Here is a 9,871-nt window from a genome sequence, read left to right as displayed (position 1 = left end):
ATAATGATCCATTGCATGTAAAGGCATTTAAGACAACACCTAGCAGAGAGAAAATGGCCAAAATATGATGCCTATTTTTATTGGCTGAGAAAATATATGCTTTTAATATTCTAATCCCTATTGTTACAAAATGTCCCAACACATCTTATTTGTATGTATAATGTTACCATAAATTAAAGATACATCCCATTGAATTTTATAACAGCATCTTTCATGTATATCTACGGGCAACTTTATCAATGAAACACTCAGATGAAAAAGTATCTTGCCGGCGCCGGCGCCATGGTTCACTTGGTTAATCCTCTGCCTGCGGTGCCGGCATCCCATATGGGCACCAGGTTCTAGTCCCGCTTGCTCCTCTTCCAGTCCAGCTCTCTGCTGTGGCCCGGGAAGGCAGTGGAGGATGGCCCAAGTACTTGGGCCCTTGCACCCACATGGGGAGACCAGGAAGAAGCACCTGGCTCCTGGCTTCGGGTCGGCATAGCTCTGGTCGTGGTAGCCATTTGGAGAGTGAACCAACGGAAGCAAGACATTTCTCTCTGTCTCTCGCTCTCACTAACTCTATCTGTCAAATAAATTTAAAAAAATAGATGTCAACTTCCTACACATCCATCTATGTATGTGCACAAATGTGCCATAGATTTAAAAATATTCATAGTTATTATCAGCTCACGTATAAATGCTGTATCTGAATAAATATTACTTTAAAAAAAGAGAAGAAAAGGTATCTTGCCTACAATCACATAAGTAGAAGAATTGATACAGGAATCTGCATCTTCTACTTACACACTCTTACACAGAGTTCATTACAAAGTATAATAATTCTCATTCTAAATCATGACTTCATTTATCTTCCTCCTTTCTTCCTTCCTAGACTACAAATAATACAGCCAGTGATATCAGAGTTTTCTGTTACCATTATCTGCTTTTCTAAAGTTCATTAATTATATGCTCATATATTGAGCATATACTCAGGTCATTTATAGACATTGTGAAGACAATATGAAACTAAATAGACAAAAGATCTGTGCTTACAAAATTTAAAACATAGTGAAAAATATAGAAAGCAAAGGGACAAATATATAATTTATTGTTTGGTAATGTAAATGGCTATAAAAAAAACCAATTTACTCATGCAAAGGATAATAGGATTCCAGTTTAGACCATCAGAAGATGTCTCTCAGCTAAAGTCACATTCACTCAGGTGAATTCAGTCACATTCACTCACCTATAATAGAGAAAGCACACCATGAGGCTGCTGGCAAAAAGTTCTAAATCACTCAAATGGCCCTAAAGTAGAATTTAAGAATCTGAATAACAAAAATTAAGAATTAATAATATAGATTATAAAGAATGGACCTGGTGTGTTTTAGATTCCTATTTGGTACCCAAGTGGTACAAAGGGTAGAAAGTTGTATATATGAATTTTAAGTTGTTGGAGAAGAAGGACCTGCAGATATCAATTTGGAAGCCATCTACATAGGTAAATATTTAAAGACACAGTAGGCATGGGTGAGATCTCCCAGGAATTAACTGGAATAACTGGTGTTACTCAAACAAGCCGGGGCACTGCATCATTGTGATGTTGAGATATAAGGACAACTATTAAAAGAGGGTTAGAAGGAGAAACAAAGGAGGATTGAGAATATATGGAGTGGCTAATTAAAAGTCAAATAGAGAAACTAATGCAAGGTGAGAGAGTGATGGATTGTCAATGTGATGGAACCAAGCATCAGAGACAGTCTGGAGTAAAGGCTTGGCTGAATGAAGTTCCATAGAAAACAGGAAGTAAGAATGCAGAGACAAGTTTTGAGAAGTTTTGACATAAAAGGGAGAAGACAAATAGCAGGAGGGAGATGAAATCTCAAGGGAAACTCTCTTACCTTCTTTTCCCTTTCTTTGCCTTTTGCTCTCTTTTGTTAGTAGATTGTTTTGTATGTTTATGAACAGATGGGAATGATCCCTCTCTAAGGAAAAAATAGATAATGTAGGAGAGAAAAGATAATTAAAGAAGCAGAATCTTTGAACAAATAAGAAGGGATGGCATCTAAACCAAAGGTAAAGAGAATGGAGATATCTTGGCTACAGACACAGAAAAAAAACAAGGATGTACCGTGGAGATGTAGAAGCAGAATCCATGTTGGGGTAGAGGTGACTGAGGGATGAAGTCTTTCTCTTATCTCTGCTCCCACTTTTTCAGTGTAATAGGAAGTCATCAGATGAGAATGAATATTATTAGACATCTGAGTGGAGGCATGGAAGGAAGCTTGAGTGGACTGGGGAAATAAAATAAGATTGTCAGGCAGTTACAAGAGGGTGAAAGTTTATGACACACAAAGTTTCTACAAAAAGTTCATGGAAATGTACTGTATAAAAAATGCACACACTTCAAAGTTTTTACACCAGAATGAACTTATAAACTTTTGATTCCATTTTCATGAACTTTTGGACATTGTTTTGTACTTTTAAAGTAACACTAGCCAAAATGTCTGTGTTTTTTTTCCTTCTTTTATAACATCTATTATAAAGATTCATTTTCAAGAACTTATCAAGAACTTGAAAAAGATCCAGCTTTCCAAAATAACATATTCATTTTTGTGAATTCATTCATAATTTAATACAAAAGATAATGAATTTGATCTTTCATTGAAATATTAATTAGGAGGATCTAGAAATAAATTACTAGATCCTCATTGTGGTTCAAGAGAAATATATTACCACTTAAGTGTACTAACAAGCGAGAACCTTCAACTCTTTGCAGTATGCCAGCTCCATTTGGCAACATATTACAACCAACTGTCGAAAGGAAGTGTGTGAAGCATGGCGGGACTGTCAAAAATACTTATACTAGCCCATGGGTCTGTATACTATTTCACAAGCTTTTTAGTATATCATATAAAGCATAATAAAAGAGGCTGAGTGCTGAATACACGAGTTAGGGAACTATGAGTCTGCTTAAACTGAAATTGTTCAAAACCAATGGCCACACGACTAAAGTAGGTTGATGACACAGCAAAAACCAATCAACCAAGAAATGGAATTTTCTAAACACCCCCACCCCCCACAAAGTGTTCATTTGAATGAAGGAACAACAGAGAGAGAGAGAGAGAGAGAAAGAGAGAGAGAAGGAGGGAGGGAGAGAGAGGCCTTCTATCCCTTGCTTTGTTCCCCAAATGCCTGTAATAGCCTTGGTGGACCCAGGCCAAAGCCAAGAGCCAGGAACTGCATCTAGCTCTCCCATAAGGTGGCAGGGCCTCAGTGCTTGGCCATCATCTGCTGACTCCCAGGTGCATTAGCAGGAAGCTGGATCTGAATGTGGAATTAGGACTCAATCCCAGGCACTCTGATGTGAGATGCAGGCTTCACAAGGGGCAGCTTAACCTGCCTGTCCTGAAAAATGGAAATTTCAATCAAATGCAATCCTTTATTACTTCTTAAATCCCATTCATGTTCATCTTCAATTTTCCTCCTCTGTAATGTTTCTTCATAGAATCAGTTCTAAATTTTTACCCATATATGCCACAGGATTTGAATGGCTGATTGTTCTCTATAGAAATACAGCAATTAAGTGACTTTATAAACATTAAGGAAAAATTTAAGAAATCAATATTAGGTAAAAAAATGATCTCAAGGAAAATTAGAATTTTCAGGAAGATTTTCAAGGTTTGTGGATTTAGTATTTCATATTGTTAATCATGCAATGGCAAATCTAGTGTAGAATTAATGGTGAAATATACTCTGATCTGTTTTGCCTTGAAAGAAAGTATTCAAATAAGTAGATGTCCAAAAGCCTTACTTATTTAAATGGGGTTTTGACCTTGAAATAAACTGACAGTTTGACTTTCATGGAATAGGATTCCATTGGACTTACAGGTAAATCTAACGGTGTTCATTGAGTGAAGACCATACACTAATCTTCATGCTCAGAGATTTCTAGTAGGAGTAAAGTCTTCAGTGCTTTTGTACCTACATTCCCAGAAGGGTTTGTCTAAGCCTTGCTTTCTGTGAAGCATGCTAGTAAAACCTGCACAACGAATGATGGTGAGAATGCATATTCCACTTTTTCTGTTTCCTTATTAAGCCAGTAAAGAACTTTCCTCATTTACTGTGGTCTAGAACTCTCTTTGTACTCATCCATTTAGTAGCTGAAGAACAAAATGGATGCATGATTCAGTGGCATTTCTAGACAGATAAAAGATATTTTTTCCTGATGAGTAGAAAAACAATTGCTAAGTCTAAGTGCATTGGAAGAATATTTACCCAATTCTCTATGTGGCTATCTCAAAAAATTAAAGATCAAGATGTTATCATGGCCTTAGTAAAGAATATAGACTTTAGAGAGACTATAAAAGGCATCATACCTTCTTTGTACAATCACAAATAATATAGCATATTAGGTTCTGCTCTTTGTTATGAAATGATAGAAACAGAAATATCAGAAAGTATCAATTAACAGACACATAAAAATAAGCTGTAGTTACAGAAAGTAGGTCATTGTTGTTAAATTATGTATGTGTGTATACTTCAAAAAGTTTATGGAATACAGAATTAAAAGATAATTTTACTCTGTAAAAAAACTGAAATCCATGCAGATATTTCCTTATACACATTTCCATGAACATTTTGAAGACTCCTTCATGTATGGAATTTCAAAGTATTTTGCACCAAAAGAAAGTTATCTTTTAATTTTATTTTCTACAAACTTTTTGACTCAGCAAAAATGCCATGGAGCCATCATCCATCCAACCACAAAGTGCCTACTCCTATCATAGGCTACTATGACTAGTCTGAATAAATATCTATACATATATAAATGACCTATTTTGCTTACCATAAATTATTTTGCATTGTCTTTGTATTATTTATTTTTTATTTTATTATTTGACAGAGTTAGACAGTGAGAGAGAGAGGCAGAGAGAAAGATCTTCTTTCCGTTGGTTCACCCCCCAAATGGCCGCTACAGCCAGAACTACGCCAACCCGAAGCCAGGAGCCAGGCGCTTCCTCCTGGTCTCCCATGGGGTGCAGGGCCCAAGCACTTGGGCCATCCTCCACTGCCTTCCTGGACCACAGCAGGGAGCTGGCCTGGAAGAGGAGCAACTGGGACTAGAACCCAGTGCCCATTTGAGATGCCAGCACTGCAGGCGGAGGATTAACCAAGTGAACCTTGGCGCCGGCCCCCCCATTGTCTTTGTTTTAAAAAGATAGTTTATTAAAGTATTACTCACCTTCATTATTGTGAGATTATTTTGGTATCTTTAAGTGTTACAACTGAGATGAGTATTGCCTTACTTGCCTTATCCTAATTCTAGCCTTGAAGACAAATATAGAAAGAGGCGTAGTTTCAAAAGTTAATATAAACATACATACTTTATCTCCAAGAAATGGAATCATGTAATAGCATTATCTTTTTCTTTTTCTTTTTTTTTTTTTTTTTTTTTTTTTTGACAGGCAGAGTGGACAGTGAGAGAGAGAGACAGAGAGAAAGGTCTTCCTTTGCCGTTGGTTCACCCTCCAATGGCCGCGACAGCTGGCATGCTGCGGCCGGCGCACCACGCTGATCCGATGGCAGGAGCCAGGAGCCAGGTGCTTTTCCTGGTCTCCCATGGGGTGCAGGGCCCAAGCACCTGGGCCATGCTCCACTGCACTCCCAGGCCACAGCAGAGGGCTGGCCTGGAAGAGGGGCAACCGGGACAGAATCCGGCGCCCCGACCGGGACTAGAACCGGGTGTGCCGGTGCCGCTAGGCGGAGGATTAGCCTAGTGAGCCGCGGCGCCGGCCTATAGCATTATCTTTTTCAGAATTCAATAAAATTCTTAAACATTTTATAGGGCTTTTGAATCTACATAATTCAGTTTATTCAATTATTTATTGGGTTTGGAGTTATTTTTCAATCAGTAAGCACTCTCAAGGCAATACTTCATGATTACTAATGAGATCAGATTGAAGACATACTGGGTGGAGCAACCCAAAGCAAGAAACCTCATTGAGAGTTTCACAGACCCTCAGGCAGCTCTGTGCACCAGCAGGCTTAAAACAGTCTAGGTGCAGGGTTGTGAGGGTCAAGAAAACATACAGTATTGAAAAATAGGTCAAAATTTAACCTCTACGGCATTAGTTCCTACACTTCTTCATTTTTAATAATTGATATTAATAATAACTTTAAGTCTATTTTATGAACTCACTTGGAAGGCACTTAAGTTTAACATGTAAGGATATTTGATCAAAACATGTCAACTGTAATTACTTTGAATCAAAAACATTTACTGTTTGAGTACATATTTAGCAATGATTATATGGTACATTGTAAAATACATCTAAGGGCATTTTTATCTCTGCTTTAACACAGAAGTACCAACAGTTAAATAAATTGTTGGGTTACATATAGTCAGCTTCCAAGAATCAGAGGTAAGGAAAAGCTCTTACACTTTTACTTAGTTCCACCTGGTATTCCGTAGTATTTCCCCAGGTCAGTACTCAGCAAATGTTTTCCATAAAGGAGCAGCCAGTAAATGTTTCAGATTGTGTGGGCCACATATGGTCTCTGTATCATCTGCTCAGCTCTGCTGTTGTAGCTTGAAAGCTGTCACACACGATCTGTGAACAAATGAACATAGCCGTGTTCCAATAAAACTTTATTTATGATACAGACATTTGGATTTAATAAAGAGTTTCAAATGTCACGAAATGGCGTTCTTTTCCCACCTCAGAAGTATAAAATAAAACTTTAGCCCATAGACTGTATAGGTGGGGGGTCCTATTTGGTCTTTAGGTTTAGTTTGCAGAACTGTAATCTAGAATCATGAAGTGTGGCAGTCTCAATTTCAAATATTAGAAAGGCCCAGAGTTTTACTTTATATGAACCTAGTCTTACAAAGATATTGTGCTAAAAAGCACATATATCTCTGTTCTGGGTCCTTTTCGTAATCTAGCTTATTTTCCATTGAAAATGCTCAATCCTATTTTGAATACTGGCTCCTTAAAACCAATAATAATAATATGATCTCTGATGTTTCTTTATTTTTCTGCATTATTATCTTTCCTATTTTTTTTTTTTTCATTTGAGAGGTAGAAAGGCAAAGTCAGGTACAAACACATGCATGCACACACTTATACACACACGGAGCTCCCATCTGCTAGTTCACTCCCCAGATGCCAATAATGACTGGGATTGGGCCAGGTAGAAGCCAGGAGCCAGGAACTCAATTCAGGCCTCCCACATGGGTGTAGGAACCCAACCACTTTGGCCATCACTGATGACTCACAGCATCTGCATTAGTAGGAAGTTGGAATCAGGAGACAGAAGAAGGAATTGAACCAATATACTCCAGTGTGTGACTGAAGTCTTAACCTCCTAGCCAAATGCCACTCCTCCTTTTTCCATTTTAATTCAGTATTGTGTTAGCACTTTTAATCCAACAGTAACCCAAACTTCTCAAGCCAGCTCTTCTATCTGCTTTCTAGATACCTGTGCCCTGTGGTCAGGAAGCACTGTAGAGGTTTTCCTGGAGAAACTTGCAGCAGACAGCAGGCTGGAGGAGTAGAGGAAAGGGAATAAAGAGGTGTGCATTGGCAGATTTTTCCAGGGCAGCTGCTGTGGTGCCCTGACATCTGGGGGGTAGCAGGAATCCTCTGCCACCCTATCGCAGCTACAGCCAATGAATGCAGCTTTTCCCCATGTCCCTACTTTCAAGCTTGTGAAAAATTTCTGGAAAATAAAGGGGAAAGAAAGAAAGGAAGGAAAAAGGGTTGCTGAGTGATTAAAGACTGTGAAGAAAGAGGAGGCCGCAGTCCATCACAGCCCACTTTCTGCTGGCCGGGGACACGTACTACTGAGAGTTCAGTTTGCCACCAGTTTCCTGGGGTGAGCATCTGCTTCACTTACTATTCAGTGCATTTGACTTCATCTACAAAGGCAAACCAACGCGTGTCCTCTATTTGTCCCCGGCCACTTCTGACTTGCTTAGATGAGACTTTTTCTATATTTTGTAGAAAGAAATGGCAAAGCACTCTGCTTGATGAAAGGCGGTGGTATCACAGCCAGTTTGCTTGCTTTCTTCCTTTTTTTTTTTTTTTTTTAAACTGAAGCCACTGCAGTGGCTTTTATCTGCTCATAATTCTTTCTGGAACCAATGCCTCTGGCTATTCAAACTATCCCCCTTCCAAGCAAGTTAAGGTTGGGACAAAACACAGTTCTAGAACTTGTCAGCCAGAATCAGAGCATGGCAAGCCAATGATACAAGGCCGCTCCCTCCAGCACAATGGTGGAGATTATTTTTCCATGATGTAATGAACATCTTAGATCCTCTGCAGAGAGAACTCACCAGCTACTGCATCTCTGTCTACAGGTCCTTTCTAACCAGAAGGTTGTTGAGTGGGTGAAAACACATCCTTTGGGAAGAAGGTTTTTTAAACCAGAAGCATTAGTTATGGAGGTTGTCATTGTTCTTGTTCCTTGCAAGGAAGAGAATAAAAGTGCACCCACACTAGGTCATGTGTAAATTTATGCTGTTTTTACTGGCTCTTAACCCTTTTCCTTCCAGGAATTGTTAAGTTCCTTTGCAGTCATATATCAGCCCTTGAGTACATTCTCACCGAGGGTGACTGATTGACGGTAAGGTCCCTCAGTAGATCAGCAGAATACAAGTCAGGTCATGCATCTGATTCCCTGGAAATTACGTAAGACAAATAAATACCCTGGTATTTGCAGAGAGGAAATTATGAAACTCTTATAGAGCATGAACTCAGACTTTCTTAAACTCTCCTGTGAGAAAATATTTTCTCGGTTGGAGGGGGTCTTCAGTGACATGAAGAGTAAAGTCTTTTGTAGGAAAGATCTCAGTTTCCATGTGCAGGGCTGCAGATCAGGCTGCCTCTGATGGAGACTCGGAAGGCGGTCAGGAGACAGGAGAAAGCATAGAGCACCTGCCAACGCCTGCAGCTCTTGCTTTTCTCTTTTCTTTCTCTCTTTTTTTTTTTTATGTCAAGGTCTATAAGTCAACTCACAGAGAGTTGCTACCCATGATGGAGAAATAATTCAAAAAACGATTTTATTTCTTCTTTTTTTCCCTACCGACTGGACTGTCTCAGGCTGTGGGGTATGGCTTGGTTTTAGAAGATCAAGTGTTATGGTGCTTTTCTGGTATGTTCCTCTGGTAGGGATTGCTTTTCAGTGAACTGGAATCATGTAGGTCTTTAACTGCAATTCCAGAGGTGAATCAAATACTGAATTATACTCATAATAAAATTCGGAGAGCTCTGCTTGGATCAACAACTGTGATTGGGTCCCGATCCCCTTTTTGTAGGACTTAAAATAATGTATGGACCAAGGAGAAGAAAAATGAACCAAGGCAACCAGTGCAGGAGAAATGAAGATAGGGCATAGAGAGCAGTAAACTAATTTCTGTGCTTGATTCACTTAGGGAAGAGCACTGATTCATTTTGAGCCCAGGATTAAGGAGACTTGCATAAATTTCCATTATACTGCCTGGATTTTGAAACTATGGATACCGCATTGGTGATTAAGCCTGTTGTGCTAAATGATGCTTTGACCAGGTAAATGTTCAGATTACTCTTGTAAGGAAATACAAAGAATATTTTCCTTGTTTTCTACTCTAAGGGGATGGCTTAAGTTATGCATTCTTAGCTCCTGATTTACTGAAATACTGAAGGCATTTAACCTCAGAGATTTGTAGTTTCTTCTTCTTTTTAAAAATACTGAGAGTTATCATTACCTATTTCTGAACTTTTCATATTTTCAGTGCACAAGAAATGTGTGTGCAATGAATGAGTAGATGATGTTTTAAACTGAAAATTGTGAAATGTAACCAGGCTGTAATCACCATAAAATCAGATTCATGAAAGCAATTTAC

This window comes from Oryctolagus cuniculus, chromosome 17 (assembly GCF_964237555.1).
Source record: "Oryctolagus cuniculus chromosome 17, mOryCun1.1, whole genome shotgun sequence".
In the NCBI taxonomy this organism is placed as follows: domain Eukaryota; kingdom Metazoa; phylum Chordata; class Mammalia; order Lagomorpha; family Leporidae; genus Oryctolagus; species Oryctolagus cuniculus.
The sequence above is the reverse complement of the archived record's forward strand: the minus strand, read 5'-3'. Positions refer to the sequence as shown.